This window comes from Chrysemys picta, chromosome 10, assembly GCF_011386835.1.
Source record: "Chrysemys picta bellii isolate R12L10 chromosome 10, ASM1138683v2, whole genome shotgun sequence".
Classification (NCBI taxonomy): Eukaryota; Metazoa; Chordata; order Testudines; family Emydidae; genus Chrysemys; species Chrysemys picta.
This window is the reverse complement of record NC_088800.1, coordinates 66,481,222-66,499,554: the sequence shown is the minus strand read 5'-3', so window position 1 is coordinate 66,499,554 and position 18,333 is coordinate 66,481,222. Positions and strand designations below refer to the sequence as shown.

The window sequence follows — 18,333 nt, the reverse complement described above, 5'->3', positions numbered from 1 at the left end:
TTGTGCTAGACCCTGACCAAAAAGACAGTTCATATTCCAAAGAGCTTGCAATCTAAGTATAAGACATGAAACAACAGATGGATACCAGCAGGGGAGCACAGAAAAGCAGAGTTTTGACAAGAGATTTAAATGTGGATTATGAAGTAGCTTTGCACATGTTTACAGAGAGCACCTCCAACCGTGAGGGGCAACATGGGAGAATGCACAAAGTTGAAAACTTTACACATGGATGATGGAAAATGGCATTATGAGCCAATTAGAGGCTAGAGTTGATAGCTTGACAGCAAATAAGAGATGATATATAGGGTGGGGATTGACAGAGACAGGCATTGAAAATAAGTACAAGTAGCATATGTTTGATTTGATATAGAAGGGGGAACCAGTGGAGGTATTCAAAGGGGGTGATATGCTTCACAGTATGACATGTACTGAACATGGCATTCTCCAGGAACAGGAGTAAGATACATTTGGGGAGACCTAATTAGAATAGGCTCTGTGTTTCTCATGTTTACCTGCAGGAAATTGCTACTTTTGTATCTTGTTGGGTCAGATTCTGATGCCTGTTGTACAGGTTAAAGCCAGAGGGAGTCCATTCAAATTTAGGAAGTAAATGTGGCTTTACAGAAATCAGAATCTGGACTTCCTATATCTAACTAGCAGACTCACCAACATTATCTAGAGACAGTGGAATTTACAGAAGAATTACAATTGTGTATTATCAACTATGATGTGAAACACACACAAATGATTAAGGACCTCATAGACTAGACATTTTAAAACTTATGACCTGGCTCAGGACTAATGCCGAATGAATCTTGGAATTGCCAGTTTGTGGCAAGTTTTGCTATTCTGAAAATTTGAAACCAATTTTTTAAAAATTTCCTGCAAACTGGAAATCCTGAAAAAAACAATCATTTTGGAAACACAGGGTATGTTTACACTGCAAATAGACACCCTTGGCTGACTTGGGCCAGCTGACTTGGGCTTGTGGGGTTGGGGCTAAGGGCCTGTTTAATTGAGGTATAGGTGTTCAGGCTCAGTCTTCAGACCGAGCTCTGGGACCCTCCCATCTTGCAGTGTCCTAGAGCCTGGTCTCCAGCTCAAGCTCAAACATCCACACCGCAATTAGACAGTCTCTTAGCCCAAGCCCTGGGAGCCCGAATCAGCTGCTTGTGGGTAAGCCACAGATTTTTAATTGCGTTGTAGACATACCCACAGAATGATAATTTCAGTCAGCAGCTGCCAGGAAGTCCTAGGGTCTGCGGTTCCTGGGAAGCTCTGCCATCAGGGTAACCCAGATAGTCAACTGGCCCAGGAGTCTGGAAGCCCTTGGATCCCTGGTCTGGGATAGTCTGCATGATGGGGCTGTCCCCAGAGCTGTAGACCGTGGGACTCAGGAGCTTATCTTAGGACTTCCAGGTTCACGACTCCACAGCAGGGATCCAGCATGAGTCAGGGTTCTCAGAGTTTCTAGGCTCTCTGCTATGGGGTTGGGAGACAAGACCCAGTGAGAGACAGGCTTTCAGGCTTCTGGCTCCATGACAGGGTTGCTGGAAGCTCTAGCATGGTTGGCTATCCCAGGCACTGGAAGCCTGGGGTTTATGACCCCAGAGCTGCGGACCCTAGAGGTCTGGGTTCTGTGATGCATCCTCGGGGCAGTCCATATGGCAGGGCTGTCCAAGAGCCTTCTAGGCATGCTGACAGGCAGGAAATACCCGTCCTGTGATTTGACAAAAGTTTGTCAAACCTGACTCACTTTTGCAAGAAATTTCAGGTTCAGTGAACATATTTCCACTTGCCCTACTTAGGAGGAATTGTAGAAATGGAAGATGAAGGGAGACAGGAAAACTCCAAGGAATTAAGTGACAGGTTTTTTTTCAAGATGACACTGAAATATGTATGGATAACTATCACCTTATTCAGAAAGATATTCTAAACTCAGCCCATTAGCAACATAATACAGTGCAAAATATGGTAAATAGGTGCAAACCAGGGCCGGCTCCAGGCACCAGCTTACCAAGCAGGTGCTTGGGGCGGCCACTTCAGAGAGGGGCGGCAAGTCCAGCTGTTCGGCGGCAATTCGGCGGACGGTCCCTCACTCCTGCTCGGAGCAAAGGACCTCCCGCCGCATTGCCGCCGCAGATTGCGATCGCAGCTTTTTTGTTTGTTTGTTTGGCTGCTTGGGGCGGCCAAAACCCTGGAGCCGGCCCTGGTGCAAACAGGGGTTGGGGTATTACCACTATTGACATTTATAGCTCAAGGCTCCCTTACTGAATTTTTATAGTGTTTTAGATGTTTAAATCACATCAAACAATATGTTAAATACCTGACTGCTTGCGCTAATGCTTAGTATCTCGATATTTGGTTTTAAGCATGGGTACGTCTCTAGTGTAGATAACACATAATGTATCTTCTGTTTCTAGACTGATGGCGTCAGTTGTAAGTTGTTGGGGTTTTTTTTTAAGTAAATTATCAGTTATTTACAGATCAGAGATGAAAAAGCCAATTATAAATAAACCTTTTGAATTCAGAGGAAACACCCAGAGGTAAATTACTGAATATGAGTCAAATGTAGTGATTGTCACAGGACCAAAGGTTCTGAAGCTACCTTTCAGTGAAAATTTTTTATTTCACCTGAAGTCACTCAAAAGGAGTAGCAGAACAGGGCACCAGGAAGGAGGGAGCACAAAGCATACAGGATCAAACAAGCCAGAATTGCTTGGTTTTAATTATGAACTGAACTGGGGTCAGGAGGAATTTGCAGAACTCCCTCTCTGGCTCTACCTGTTGTTGACTAAAATGACAAAAGCCTCAGACTGAGCTCCTAGTATGTATGTGGGGACCCCTACTATCCTACTGGCAGTCTAAAATTTCTGACTGAGAAAGGAGGCAATAACTGCAAGATCTGTATATGTCACCTCTGTTTGACTTTAACCATTTGTAAAGCAAAGTTATAGGCCAAGATGTTAAAGTTACTTGTGATTTTTGGGTGTCCAAGTTAAGATATTTTAAAGGGGTCTAACCTTTCAGAGCTTGGGTGCTCAGCATTTTCAGAAAATCAGGCTCCTTTAACATATCTCAAGTTGGGCTCCTAGAATCACTAGCCACTTCAGAAAATCTTGTCTATAGTCTCCAGAGTAATTCAGTTCAAATATACTCCTATGACTTGTTCTGTTTACTGCATTGCAAAGTAGTGCAGTGTGTTTCGTAATAACAAGGTTTTTCTCTTACAGGTGAGTGTTTTCAGTAACAGCTCACATTTTTCCCTCAGAAGTAAACTGGAAATTCCAAACATCCCCCCCCCCCCCCCCGCCCAATGTCAACACTCTAGCCCAACGAATGTGTTGCACTCTGGGAAAACTCTACTGCCCATCCTAACTATGACAGTGCTACTGATGGGCATCTGGTGCCATAATAATTAGTTCCTTTGGTGGTTGTCTCAGTGGAATGACTGCAGCCTGGGAAGACTTTATACTGAACTACCATCTAATCTGAGAATTGGGCTCTCCACCTCTAAGCTCAGTCACACAGGCAGGAACATGTGCACCTGTTCTCAGGCTAATTAGGACATCAGGCTACAGGGCTGTCAAACTATTAAAATTAAACTTTGCAATTCTTAATTTTTAAAATGGAATGTTTAATGAGGTGTTTTTGTTTGGTTGTTTATTTTTATGTTTGTTTTGAAGTTTGACATAAAATGTAGATTTCAGAGGAAAAACACAGACCCTAGCATGGCTGCTGCTGGCTGCAGTGCAGTGAAGTGCACCCCCAGCGCTTGGGGCGCAGTGTGCGCCAGGACCTTCCCCCAGGGATCCCTTATTCCTGCGCCCAACACACCCCAAGAAGCAGGGATAAGGGATCCCTGGGAGGCTGCAGGTAAATTTTGGGGCTGGCTCCCACTCGCCACCCTCATAGTGCACACTGCCTAGATACCCCTGCACATGCAGTCCCAGGGCAGGTGCAGGGCCATGGGAGAAAGGACCAGAGAGCAGAGCAGGGATCAAGTGCTGCCCTGCAGAGGCAGCAGCAGAGCTCCCGGCTCAGCACAGCACGGGAGGGATGACTCCCAGCATCCTGGTGGTTGGGAACCGCCTCCCACTTGTCAGCTTTGCTCCCTGCTCCAGATAAGCTTCGTGCAGGAGTGAGGAGCCGGAGTGGGAAGGGTGAGTGTGTTTGGCCAGGCACTAATGGCACTTCCGGCCCCTGTGCTGGCTGCCTGCAGTGCTGCTTCTCTGCCACCGGAAACTCTGATACATCCACTGCGCTTCTGGGACCCAAGTCAAGTTGGGACCATGTGCACACAGGAAAACAATAGGGCTCAGACCCTAGGTCCCAGCTTAACACAGGCTCGGACCCTTCAGCCCTGCAGGGTCCTGGGACCCGAGGTTAGCACAATTGGGGTGTGTACGCAAGGGAGTTAAACTTGAGCCTGGGCTCAAACTCGTACTTACATTGTTGTGTAGACATACCCTCACAGCCCAAGTTAACTGACTCGGGCTCACAGGGCTCATGTTCATACAGGGCTAAAAACAACAGTCTAGATGTTCCTCTCCAGCCTGTGCGGGAACATCTACACTGCTGTTTTTAGCCCTGTAGCACAAGCCCGAGTCAGCTGACCTGGACTCTGAGGCTGCATGCCGTGTTTGAGTGGGGTTTTTTTGTTTGTTTGTTTGTTTTTTTGCAGTGTAGACATAACTTCGTGGCTTTTGTCATGTTAGCCTTGTGGGACATCAGTCTGACCACTGTGTGCAGATTGCTGTGCTTGTTTTTTTAAATCCCCAATGAATGAACAACAGTCAGGGTCTTCGTTTGTTTCTGGCATGATTCTCCTTCAGCTCTACTGATGCTTAAAAGAGGTGGGAACCTTAGATCTTCTGTAGCAACACTGCGGGTATGTCTACAGTACTAAATTAATTCAAACTTGTTCTATTCAAATTTTTGGAAGCGATTTTATACATTCGGTGTTGTGTCCCCCCCACTAAAGCGTGTGAATTCGGCAGAGTGCATCCACAGTACCGAGGCTAGCATCGAATGTCGGCGCGGTGCACTGTGGGAAGCTATCCCACAGTCCCCGCCGCCCATTGGAATACTGGGTTAAGCTCCCAGTGCATGATGGGGCAAAAACATTCTCGCGGGTGTTTCTGGGTATGTGTCGTCACTCACTTCTCCCTCCGTGAAAGCTACAGCAGATGGCATACTGCCAGCAAACGGTGCAGTACAGTGCACCGCCTGTCTCCTGGTACTATGAATCCACCTTGCATGTCCTCTCATCTTTCTATCTGCTCTTTTATCTAACCATTTCCCGCCTTTTTTCGGCTGCCACGAACCAAGCAGCACAGCTTCTGCTCTCCCGCTCTTGCATCGCTAGCTCATTTTTCCACGTTGTCGGTCCTGGGCTCCCGTGGAAGCTATAGAAGGCAACAATTTCCCGCCGTTTTTCGGCCATCGTGAACTGTGGAACTCTGGTCTGTTTGAACAGCTGCAGGAAGGGACTTACTTCCCAGACCAGAAAATTACTGTTGGGGATGTTGAAATGCCTATTGTTATCCTCAGGGACCCAGCCTACCCCTTAATGCCATGGCTCATGAAGCTGTACACAAGCACCCTAGACAGTAGTGAGGAGCAGTTCAACTATAGGCTAAGCAAGTGCAGAATGGTGGTAGCATGTGCCTTTGGATGTTTGAAAGCGCGCTGGCGCAGTTTACTGACTCAGATCTCAGCACAACCAATATTCCATTTGTAATTGCTGCTTGTTGTGTGCTCCACAGAATCTGTGAGAGTAAAGGGGAGACATTTATGGCGGGGAGGGAGGTTGAGGCAACTCACCTGGTGGCCAATTTTGTACAGCCAGACAACAGGGCGATTAGGAGAGCGCAGCAGGGCACGCTGCACATCAGAAAAGCTTTGAAAGCCAGTTTCATGACTGGCCAGGATACGGTGTGACAGTTGTGTTTGTTTCTCTTGAAGTTACCCGCCCCCTACATATATGAAAGGAAATAAAGTCAAAATTGTTTAAAAAAGGTTCTTTATTATTTGTTGCACAACACATTGAAACAAATCAGAAGGTAGAGCGGGGGGGGCTATTGGGTTGGGTGGGTGGAGGAGGAGGGAAGGACAAGTCCAGAAACCAAATCAAAAGTTCGCATATGCCAGCTTTCTGCTGCTTGGGCAATCCTCTGGGGTTGAGTGTGTGGGTACCCGTAGCCTCACCTCCCCCCCCCCACGTGTTCTTGGGCATCTGGGTGAGGAGGCTATGGAACTTGGGGAGGAGGGAGGGTGATTATACAGGGGCTGCAGCGGCAATCTGTGGTTTTGCTGCCTTTCCCGCATTAGATCCACCATACAGCGCAGCATGTCAGTTTGCTCCCCCATGAGCTTGACCATAGCGTCCTGACTGCTCTCATCACCCTCCTCTCTTCGTGTTCCTGTAATGCTTTACGGGACTCAGCAATTTTTTGCCTTCACGCATTCAACTGGGCCCTATCAGTACGGGAGGCCTGCATGAGCTCGGAGAATACGTCGTTCCGAGTTCATTTTTTCCACCTTCTAATCTGGACCAGCTTCTGGGACGGAGTAGATAGGGGCCACGTTGAAATATTTGCACCTGTGGGAGGAGAAAAAGGGAGGGTAGTATTTTAAAAGATACATTTCAGAGAACAAAGGGGACACTCCTCTGTGAAACGGGCAATTCATAGTACACAGCACATGTTCTTTCTGCACAAGTTAGCATTTTGCCTCTTATACTGAAGTGCCTGCCACTTTGGTGTGAGTAAGCCATCACACACGACCGGGCAACAGAATTCAGCTTGCAAGCAACCTAGGGCCATGTGGGGTTCTGCTTCTTCTACATTCATTTCTATGCTTTCAAACTACTGGGCCCCCTTTCCCATAGCAAGCAATGCCTGGTGGGCTTGCCATATAAAAGGAGGGCCTGCGGGCTCTCTGGGATGATCGCTTCACAGAACACTCCTCCCTCCCCCTCCCCCTGCACGGCTCCGATGAGGCTCTGAGCAGGGATGAGCCCTTTAAACTAAACGCAAACAGCCCAGCACAGCTGGGTTTCCCCCCACCCCACACCGCGTGGGTCCGATCAGGCTCTCACTCACCATAAGTACCTTCTCCAGGGTCTGGGAGCCCGCTTTGGGAGTGGGGGGAGGCTATTGGCTCCAGCATTAAGAATACTTCCTGGCTAGGGGGGAAAACGGATTCCCCACTTGCCACCTGTGCACTGTCCTCCTCCTCCTCTTCATCCTCCAATGACTCTTCCTCCTTGCAACTCCCCCCTTGCAGGTGTCCACAGACAGTGGTGGGGTAGTGGTGGCGTCACCCCCCATAATTGCATGCAGTTCACGGTAGAAGCGGAATGTATGGGGCTGTGACCAAGAGCACCCGTTCACCTCCCTGGCTTTTTGGTACGATTGCCTGAGCTCCGTGATTTTTGTATGACACTGCTCTGTGTCCCCGGAGTAGCCTCTTTCCGTCATGGCCCTGGAGACTTTAGCCTACGTATTTGCATTCCTTTTTTTGGAACTTAGTTCTGCCATAACAGATTCGTCTCCCCAACATGCAATGAGATCCAGTACCTCCCGTTCGGACCATGCTGGAACTTGTCTGCGAATCCAGGACTGCATGCTCTCTTGTGATGGTGGACTCTGCATGGTCGCCTGTGATGGTGGACTGTGCTGATGGTGACCAAACAGGAAATTAAATTCAAAAGTTCCCGGGGCTTTTCCTGACCACCTGCCTAGTGCATCGGAGTTGAGAGTGTTGTCCAGAGTGGTCACAAGGGAGCATTCTGGGATAGCTCCCGGAGGCCAATAATGTCGAATTGCGTCCCCAATACCTTTAACCCGGGATTGCAATCTTGATTTAAGCGCTACTCCACTTGCCGAGGTGGAGTAAGGAAATCTGATTAAAGAGCCCTTCAAATCTGAAAAAAATTTGGTCGTGTGGACGGAATCATTTTTTTTTAATTAACTCAGCTAATTCTGAAATAACTGACTAGTGTAGACCAGGCCTGAGACATGGCTTTCTTCCCCTTTTAGCTACAGAGGAAACATTCATTCCAGCTAACACGGATATCTCAGTGGTAAATGATGTGGAAGTAACAGCACTGCCACAAATAAAGAGACACCACATCTGACAAGCAGCAGCAAGATTAGTCATCTATTGTGTTACAGAGAAAGCACCTCCACTGCAGAATATTATGCTGGCTCACGAGAAGCTGATGAGCCACGTTTACAGGAAACAAGGTAAGTTTTGGTACAGGTTGTAATTGATCAAGAACATATGTACAAACTAACCAGGTTTGAAAAGTAAAAGTTATAAAACTCTTTTCAGTTGCTTATAACAATTACCAGTTTTTAATCATTTGGGCTGAAATTTTCCATACTGGGTGTCTGCCTTGGGCTAATAAATGTATGTATTTTTAATTCCAGCTAAAACCATTCAGCCATTTTCAAAAATGATGTTAGGGCAAAAATATACTGTTTTACTCATGCTAAAAAAAGTGTACAGCCCTTTTATTAACAAGCTGTAGCACATCCACCCTATGTAGGGGGGACTTGAAATTTGGCAAGGAGTTCTGATGTCAGGAATGTGGCGTTTGCAATCCCAAAGCTACAAGTCTGTGAATTATCTCAGATATACTCAGTAGAGACTTGTCAGAGTTCTGCAGATAAATTCGCTGTACTTTCAATGCACTACCTACAGGGCCCAACAGTATAGAAGCAAAGAAACAGCCTTGATTTTAATCCAGAGGGGACATCAGCTGGACTGTGTGATGGGTGTGTGTAGTGAGTGGAATGGGACAAGGAGAAGGGAATGGGGGATTGATAGTCAGGGAGAGAGGTGGAGGAGGCAGACAGAGCAGAAATTGGTTGAGAAACCTTGCGGGGAGGGGAGTGCAGGAAGAGAATGGGTGGAAAAAATGGTGTGTCATCATGTAAATAAAGACAGTGTCGTAATTCACATGCACAAGGGATGAAATTAAGGTTGCATAGGGAACCTTAAGTCTGACATTTTCTAACTTTTACTGCTTGACTTTGCAACTGTAACACTCTTTTCACATAATTTTTTGTGTAAAATTATATAGACATTAGAAGAGGACTGGGCTTTTAATTAGCCAATTTAAGTAATACAGAACTATACCTCCACCCACCTAATTCAATTGCCTTTATGAACCAAAATTGTGTTCTGTGAACTTGCGCATATAAATAACTAAGCCTTTGCTAATGAGATTTTTCTTCTCTCTTTTCTTCCTTGCTCTTCCTCATTTCAGTCAAAAACTCAGGAAAACTACCTTCTTCCTTGAATACCTCCCCATTTCTATAAATGCTATTAACCTTGTTCCCAACAGTATCAACCATACCTTTGCCATTCCCCATTCCCTTATCTGCCGCTCTGTAGCACTGGACTCAAGCAGCACTTACCCTCACACTCGTGGCTTAGAACTGTATGTGTAAGCAGCCCTGAAAATATAATTCTAAGACTTCAAAAGAACTTTTGGGATGCAACTGGAAAAAACAGCTGACACCATCAAATACATTTTAACTTCTGTTTGAATAGGTTTTTCATGTACATGAAAAATCAGACCCTGTGTACTTTTTTTGTTTCTTTGTTTTAATATTATAGTGGGATACTAGCACTACTACAGTAAAGGTTGAGACTAGCTTATTGTTTATTGTAGCCTTTTCTTTGAGTTAAACACCTTCTTTCTGCAGTGTGGCTGAGATGGGGGTGCTTTGTGTATGCCTAACTTCTATTGCCTAGAAAATCACAGGAACAACATTGCGATCCACAAACCCTGAGTTAGACACCTAGGCTCACTATACAACGAATGGGCAGACAGAGGCACCATAGACTGAGATCCACTCAAGGTGAGGAGCTGCCTAAGCTAGCCAGTGAGAGATGCCAACAAGGGAGGTACCTATATCTGCTTGGTGATCAACAAATGGGAAACCATTTCCTAGAGCAGGGGTCGGCAACGTTCGGCATGTAGCTCGCCAGAGTAAGCACCCTGGCGGGCCGGGCCAGGCCAGTTTTATTTACCTGCTGACGCGGCAGGTTCGGCCAATCGCGGCCCCCACTGGCCGCGGTTCGCCGTCCCGGGCCAATGGGGGTGGCGAGAAGTGGCACGGGCGAGCCATGTGCTGGCCGCGGCTTCTTGCCGCCCCCATTGGCCCGGGACGGCAAACCGCGGCCAGTGGGGGCCACGATCGGCCGAACCTGCCGCATCAGCAGCTAAATAAAACTGGCCCGGCCCGCCAGGGTGCTTACCCTGGCGAGCCGCGTGCCAAACGTTGCCGACCCCTGTCCTAGAATCAGGCAGCTTGGGAGCCTAAGCAATTTCTTGCAGAGTTAGGTACCTGCCTCACTCCACACAAAATGGCAAGAGGAGGTGGAGTAAGTGGGAGAAAGGAAATATCAGTAACTCCATTTTACAGATGGGGAACATTGGGGAGAAGGGGAGAGAAAGAGAAAAAAAATTATTATATATATATAAATAATTAGAGTGATTGAAGAAGGGGGACTGGACCTCCCACATGGGCGCCCTACCCACAACTAGATAACTCTGTAGTCTAGTTGTGGGTAGGGCGCCCATGTGGGAGGTCCAGTCCCCCTTCTTCAATCACTCTAATTATTTATCCATAGTGGAACAGCTTCAATAGAAGAGACTGAAGGAACCCTACACCAGAATATCTCTCAGTGCTCTCCTGAGAGGTGGGAAAGCCCTGTTTAAATCCTTTCTCCCCCTAAGGTATACGAGGGAATTGAACCTGTGTCTCCCACATCTCAGGTGTGTGCTCTAACTACTGGGGCAAAAATTTTAAAGTGGGCAGTGGTGGCAGCAGCACCACCATTTCCACCAGATTTTGAATGGGATCTGATCTGTTAGGCACTGCTGAACCTGCCTACCAGAACAGGCACCACACACAATTTAAGAGAGCAAGTGTCCATCCTTACCTGGTTGAAGATCGCTCTCGGACTTAGATAGGAGACAGGTGTCTGGATGCTTAGACTGAGGCAGCGGTGCAAGTGCCCAGAGGCAGAAATTTAGAAAATGAGTGCGTTTAGGTGCCTACAAGATTCAGCAGGAGTTTCGTGGATTACAGTGGAACCTAATCCCACATTTAGGTGCCTAAGTCCCTTTGTGGACTGAGGCCCAAGACTTCTCAGTTCTGTTACAGGATCTGCTACTGACTCACCCTGGGCCCTTGAAGAAGACACTGAAGCCAACATTTTCAAACTTGGGTGCCGACATTTAAACCCCTAATCCAGCAAAGCATATACCCTTTGAATAAACCATTTAAGCCTGTTCTTAAAGTTCAGCAATCAGCACCAGAAGAGTCAGTACTTTTTTGTTTGTTTTGTTTAAAGAGGTGTCAAACTCCCACAGACTTCACTAGCAGCTGCAGTTGCTTTGCTCCTCCTGAAAACCAGGCCACTTATTTAGGTGCCTATATACAGATGTAGGGGGCTAACTTTAGGTATCTATATTTCAGAATTTCAGTAATAACTTCTCTGTGCATAAATGTTTTCACTTGTAAAATAGGGATAATACCCACATGTCTCAAAAGGGTGTTGCAATACTTAATAGGTATTAATTAAATAATTAATGCGATAGAGTTCTTCAAGGCCCTCTAATGGAAGGCAAAAAAATATAATTATTGAACCTCATACTCGGACATCAAATGCGACTATTTGAAGGGAAGACAGAAAGATCACAATCATGGGCCACATTCCATTAATGTTGTCAATAACATTTCATTAAAAATGTCCCTAAGTGACTGTTAAGTCTCTCTCAGGTTCATACCTTGTAGCAGTACTAATGCAGACACGTTTTTATTTTTGGAAGTGTTCCGACAGAGTGTGTTAAGATTATATAGTCACTCACTGAATTTTATCAGGTTAAAATAAAATCAATCAAAATAAATATTAAAAGTTTCATTTTTAATAAAATGACTTAGGTCCTTGAATTTTCATCAAATGAAGCAGAATGCCACATTAACTAGTGATTGAATTAAGTGGAAGGCACTGTGAGATGCACCAGAAGTGCATGACTGGTATGAAATATCTCCATGAATGAGGAGCAAAGACAAAATTAATGACTGATGCTTGCAAGAATAATTTTATATATTATATATATATAAAAAAAGACTCTCAAACATCTATACAAATTTTTCAGAAACAAAATATAAAAGTATGGTTTATGGTTTAGAAAGCCTTGTTGTCTAAACAGGAACCCAAACAAAACCCTGTTTCTGCCTCTCTGCTGAACACTCCAAACCCAGTATAGGGTGTTTATCACAGGCTAAGGGAAATAAATATTTGTAGGAGCCTCTTGTTTAAAACACGGGCAGTACATCACTGGCACCAAGACATATCTTCATCTGTATTAACTTAAATACTCAGGGTTTACTCAAAAACACTTGATTTGTGGCAAGTCTGCCATGCTTTCTGACTGGTTATCCACCACCTGAATATAAACTGGTTGTCAAAACTCTTGACAAGACTGCCTGGCACATAAAGAGGTATCAGACAGTACTTGAGGCCATATTAGTCACGCAGATAGGATATCTTATTCCTGAGTATACGCTAATAACCCTCTTTAATATTCCAATATAATCAAAACTGCAGTTATGACATTACGATCATAACACATCTTGTGAGCAAGAGATATCTGTTTTGGATTATCTGATAATTGATAAGACATCATGAACTAAACAATGATACTAAAGAAACACAAAACTTCAAAGTGTATACAAAACATTATTTTTCTTTTAAATGAGATATTTTATCAACAAACCTTTGTCTCATCTTTCTGAAATCTGAATTTTAAACTGCAAATCAACTCAATCTCCCTGGAAAACAGAATGAAAAGAACATGTCACAAAATCACCACATTAAAGCAGTTAAATATCAGTAAAACAATCTGGAAAAAACAAACTATGCTCCAGAAAGTGCTTAGAACCTATTCCAAACCTTGCTGAACATTTAGATGAATTCCAAAATGTTACTGTTGGCTGTTCATTTGCTTCTTTCTATTCATAAACACTCCATAAACATATGTTTATAACTATTATTAAAGCTTTATGAATTATTATTTATTACAGTAGCGAGGCCGCAATATCACAGAGTAAAGCCCCATTGGCAGGGCCGGCGCAACCCATTAGGCGACCGAGGGCGCTAACATTTGGGGGGCGGCGACCGCGGCGGCCGGATCTTCAGCCGCCCCGGTTGTCGGCGGTATTTGGGGCCAGGACCTTCTGCCACCTCTGTCGGGGGCGGTATTTCGGGGGCGGGACCTAGGGTGGCAAAAAAGCTGGCGGCGCTCCTGCCTATTGGACTATGTGCAGTACAAACATGTAACAGGAAGTCAGATCCTGAGCCAAGGAGCTCACTCATGCTCTAGGGTTATGCCAAGACATGAGCTAAAACAAATGTGGGTGTGGGCAAGACAAGTAACAGTGAAACAAGCATGTTTTGCATAGGTGACAGCTTGCCACCTGCCTAACCATTGCTAGACAGCATTGTTTTGGAGGCTTCAGAGCAGAGTTAAGTCTTCAGGAAGCATTTGAAGGAGAACAACATGGTGGCTTTATGGATTTTGTCATAGAGTTTTTTTTCCTCCATGAGTAAGAGGTGACACGGAGGAATACAAAAAGGTGTTAGTGGGAGAAGTGGACTAAACCTTTCCTTTTTATTCCAGAATCAGCTAGGTGTTGCCCGGGTTCAGATTTAGACAGCATCCACACACTGAAAACTGCTTTAAAAACTCCTTTTCCACAGGAATGACTTTTTTTTTTTTTTAAATAAACACCAAGATACCTTCTCCTAGGCACAGCTGCTTCTCAGGGTATGTCTTCACTATTGGCCAGATCGGCTGGCAGCGATCGATCCAGCGAGGATCGAATTATCGCGTCTAGACTAGACGCGATAAATCGATCCCTGGGTGCTCTCCCGTTGACTCCTGTACTCCAGTTTGGCGAGAGGCGCAGTCAGAGTCGACGGGGGAGTGGCAGCAGTCGACTCACCGTAGTGAAGACACCGCAGTAAGTAGATCCAAGTACGTCGACTTCAGCTACGTTATTCATGTAGCTAAAGTTACGTAACTTAGATCGATCCTCCCTGCCCCCCCACCCCTCCAGTGTAGACCAGGGCTCAGTTTCCTTCTTTGAGAAAGCTCAGCCCACAGCCTAGATTCTCTCCCCCTTATATCTGGATGGAGTGCTGAGATATGAACAAGAGTGAGTCAGCAAAAGCCACTTAACATTTTCCCCAGTAGCATGAACACCTTCAAAAATGGTAGGAGTGTTTCAAGTAAACACTAAAAGCCTGTTACACTGCTGTTTAAGTTTGATGTAGAGCAATGGCTCTCAACTTTTTCAGACTACTGTATCCCTTTCCGGATTCCGATTTGTCTTGCATACACCAAGTGTCACCTCACTTAAAAACTACTGCTTACAAAATCAGACATAAAAATACAAAAGTGTCACAGCACGCTATTACTGAAAAATTGCTCACTTTCTCATTTCTACCACATAATAATAAAATATAAACATTGTACTTACATTTCAGTATATAGTATCTAAAGCAGTATAAACAAGTCATTATCTGTATGAAATTTTAATTTGTACTGATTTTGCTAGTGCTTTTTATGTAGCCTGTCGTAAAACTAGGCAAATATCTAAATGAGTTGATGTACCCCCTGGAAGATCTCTGTGTACCCCTGCTTGAGAACCAAGCATATTGATTTTAATATAAAACAGAAACATCACTTGGCTCACTGGAAAATTCCTCCTACTCAGATAGAGTCCTTAGGAAAAATGATTCCAAAGGCTCCTTCTTCCAATCACTCCTAATTCCAGTGATTCCAGCAATGGGGACTGCAAGAGAAGTCACAGAACTAGATATACCACTTATTCCAGAACATGTTAGAGATCAGCCTGAATGGCATATTAGAAGTATGCAGCGTAAGTGGGGTTTCCCCTTACAGACACAGAAACCTACTGATGCCTCCATGCCAAACCCATCTAGGAGAAGCAGAGTAAAAAGAGAAACAGATATGGAAAATGTAAATAGTTTACCATCCAACAATGAAGAAACTAAATATTTCCTTGAGATCCACGTAAAAAAGAAAATAATTCAGAAAAAATGGGGAACTTCCAAAAAAGTAGCAGAATCATTAAGAAAATGTATGCTCCTAGCACCACAGTTCCAAGTAGAGATCATGACAGGAAATACAGGAAAAGCCCAAAATTAACCCACGTAAATGTTAGAGGTCATGAGTTTCTCAAGTCCCTGGATATAAATTTCCTATTAGATGCAAGATTATTATGGTTTATCTGTGAAGGAAACTTATTGTGATAAAGTAATGCCAATATGTGCAATTCTTTTCTTGACTGGACAATGAATCAGTTCTTCATTTAGACCGTTATTTTTGAGGACGGCAGGGATTCAGGATTCATACACCAAGAGGGCAAGGAAGGTTACTCTTGAACATAGGCAATCACTACTGAGACAGCTTAATTTTGCTTAGACTCATTGCACCAGGTAGAACCTTTTGATTTTGTCTGGCATCAGCAATCAGAAAGATCATACTTTACAAAATTAACCAAGGAAACACAACTTAATTTGGGTGTCTGGGATAATTCTCCTCAGAGGATTTAATAGGATTTCTCTGGGCATATCTACACTGTGTCTGGGAGCAAGCTTCCACGCCTGGATCCAGACTCAAGTGAGCAGAGGCTGCGCTAGTGTTCTTAAAAAAGCTGTACAGATGGTGCTTTAACTTTGTGGCTGGGGCTGGAGCTCAGGCTCTCAAAGTTTCCCCAGCTTCAGAGCCAAATCTTCAGTGTCTATACAACTATATTTAGAGCACTTGTGTGAGCCCCATTACCACAAGCCCATGGACCTGGGCTTGGAGGCTCACTCCCACATGATGCATAGAGTTTGAGTAGAGCAGCACGCCTGATTGTCGATTTATCCTCAGAGATATGCTTAAGGAAGATCTATGGAGGTGGTTCTCAAACTGTAGGTCACGATCCAGTACTGGGTTGCGGCGGCTCTGGTCAGCACTGCCAATCAGGCTGTTAAAAGTCTCATCGGCAGTGCTGCCCAGCTAAGGCAGGCTAGTCCCTACCTGTTCTGACACTGCACTGCGCCCTGGAAGTGGCCAGCAGCAGGTCCAGCTCCTAGGAAGTGGGGCCAAGGGGATCCGCACACTGCCCCTGCCCTGAGCACTGGCTCCGCACTCCCATTGGCCCCTTCATGGCCAATGGGAGCTGGGGGGGCGGTGCCTGCGGGCGAGAGCAGCACAGAGCTGCTTGCCCACCTCCACCTAGGAGCCGGATCTGCTGCTGGCCATTTCCGGGGCACAGCATAGTCCGCGGTGCTAGGACAGGAAGGAAGCCTGCCTTAGCACCCCCGCTGCAATGCTGACCGAGAGCCACCCAAGGTAAACCTGCACCTCAACCCCCTGCCCCAGCCCTAAGCCCCCCCCGCACCCTAAACCCCTCATCCCCAACCCCACCCAAGCATGCAGTCCCAGCCCAGAGCCCTGACCCCCTCCTGCTCCTCAATCCCCTGCCCCAGCCTAGAGCCCCCTCCCACACCCTGAACCCCTCATTCCTGGCCCCACCCTGCAGCCCTCACCCCAATCCTCTGCCCCAACCCAAAGCCCCTCCCACACCCCAAACCCCTCATTCCCAGCTCATGGGGTCACAGCCATCAACAATTTTCTTCCACTGGGTCGCCAGAAAAAAAGTTTGAAAACCACTGATCTATGGAGTTGGGATTGACCCTTGCCCTAGCACTAGAGTAGGGGTCTTCAACCTTTTGCTTTCTGAGCCCCCGTCCCCCAACACACCTGCCCCCAACATGCTATTAAAACTCCATGGTCTACCCGTGCCACAAGAATTGGTTTTCTACATATAAAAACCAGGGCCAGCACTAAGAGGTAGCAAGCAGGGCAATTGCCTGGGGCCCCACGCCACAGCTACATTGCTCAGTGAGGTGCAGCCCTGGGGGTTTCACCCCATGCACTGAGGCTTTGGCTTTCTGCCCTGGGCCCCAGCGAATCTAACACTGGCCCTGCTTGGCAGCCCCCAAAAAACCTGCCCACAGCCCACCGGGGGGCCCGACCCTGTAGAGTGGAATTTTTCAGTCTGAGGAAAATCTTAACACTGTACAAAAGTAGTAGATGGATTTGTGCTGTGTCTGTACTTACGTACTAATATAAAAAGACTGACATCTACTGGCAAACAATAATAGTTATCCCATTTGTATATTCCATAAAACAGTTACGGTGCAGAAAGCTCGCGACTGCAGTTTTTCTCAGGAAGTACCTACCTCCCCGCTGAACTCTGACTTTTGCCCCACGCCGACTGAGGCGGAAGCATCTCAAGTGACACCCCCACCCCCCATTCCTACACCTCAACATAGACCCCTCACCCCAAAACCTGTCTCCCACTTCTCCCCCAGGCACCCCCTTATCACCCCACTTGTGCAACGTGAGTGTGCAAACCCCCCCCCCGGCTGCGGGCCAAGCGCTGGTCTCCCCGTATTCCCTTGACCCGTTCCCCTAGAATGAAGGGGACGCTCCGTGCCCCCCCCCCGGCTCACGTTCCCGCCCGTAACGGAACAAGGGGAGGGAATTTAACACCCGCGTCCTCCTCCCCCCCACAGCCTGGGCGGGAAACACCCCCTCACTCTCCCCACGCCAGAGCGTGAGCAGCCCCCGCGGAGCGTCCCTTGTGCCGGGAACGGCGGCTAAGCCCCCGAGCTCACTAGTGGGCAGCGAGACAAGAACGCGCGGCCAACAATACTGAGAGCCCGCGTTAACAAACCAGTGCGCATGCGTACTCGGACCACTGAAAGTGGGAGGAGCTGGTGTTACTAAATGCTGCGCACGCACTCGGAGGTATCTCAAGAGCACGCCCACTGTCGGGAGTGGTGCCAGCATATATAGCTGTCAAGCGGCGATTTTAACGCAGGCGCGGTGGCCAAGTGGTAAGGCGTCGGTCTCGTAAACCGAAGATCACGGGTTCGAACCCCGTCCGTGCCTGACCCACTTAAAGCGGGTGGTTTTCCCGAGAAGAATTGCTGGGATCATTTTTAGGGGACTCTAGGAAAGCTCAGTACCATCCAGCAGAACCGAAAGATTTGGTACAGCCGCACACAGGGTGTTTTCAGACACCTCCTTCTGTCTCCTGAAAACCCACGTCTGTAGCTCGCCCGTACTGCATTTGTCGCTGTCACTTTCCTCCTGACTATTGTTCAGTCCAGGTCTATGCCGTATCTACCCAGCTATAACTGTCTCCATCCCTGCTT

At 46.5% G+C, this 18,333-nt stretch overlaps 1 long non-coding RNA gene and 1 other non-coding gene across 3 annotated transcripts in view; one reads left to right on the top strand and one right to left on the bottom strand.

Moving 5' to 3' along the window:
- Positions 1-17,441, bottom strand: part of LOC135973812 (uncharacterized) — a 55,804-nt gene extending 38,363 nt beyond the window's left edge. The window contains exons 1-3 of one of the 2 annotated variants that reach the window (XR_010590844.1): positions 17,231-17,441; positions 12,809-12,863; positions 5,780-7,682 (exon numbers count right to left, since the gene is read on the bottom strand). This is a non-coding gene — a long non-coding RNA (uncharacterized LOC135973812). Of the gene's footprint in view, positions 1-5,779; positions 7,683-12,808; positions 12,864-17,230 lie in introns of those variants that run through there. The other variant, XR_010590843.1, reaches the window with a different exon arrangement.
- Positions 17,442-17,995: 554 nt separating this feature from the next.
- TRNAT-CGU (transfer RNA threonine (anticodon CGU)) lies at positions 17,996-18,067 on the top strand. Its single transcript has one exon. It is a non-coding gene; the product is annotated as a tRNA-Thr (tRNA).
- Positions 18,068-18,333: the final 266 nt, after the last annotated feature.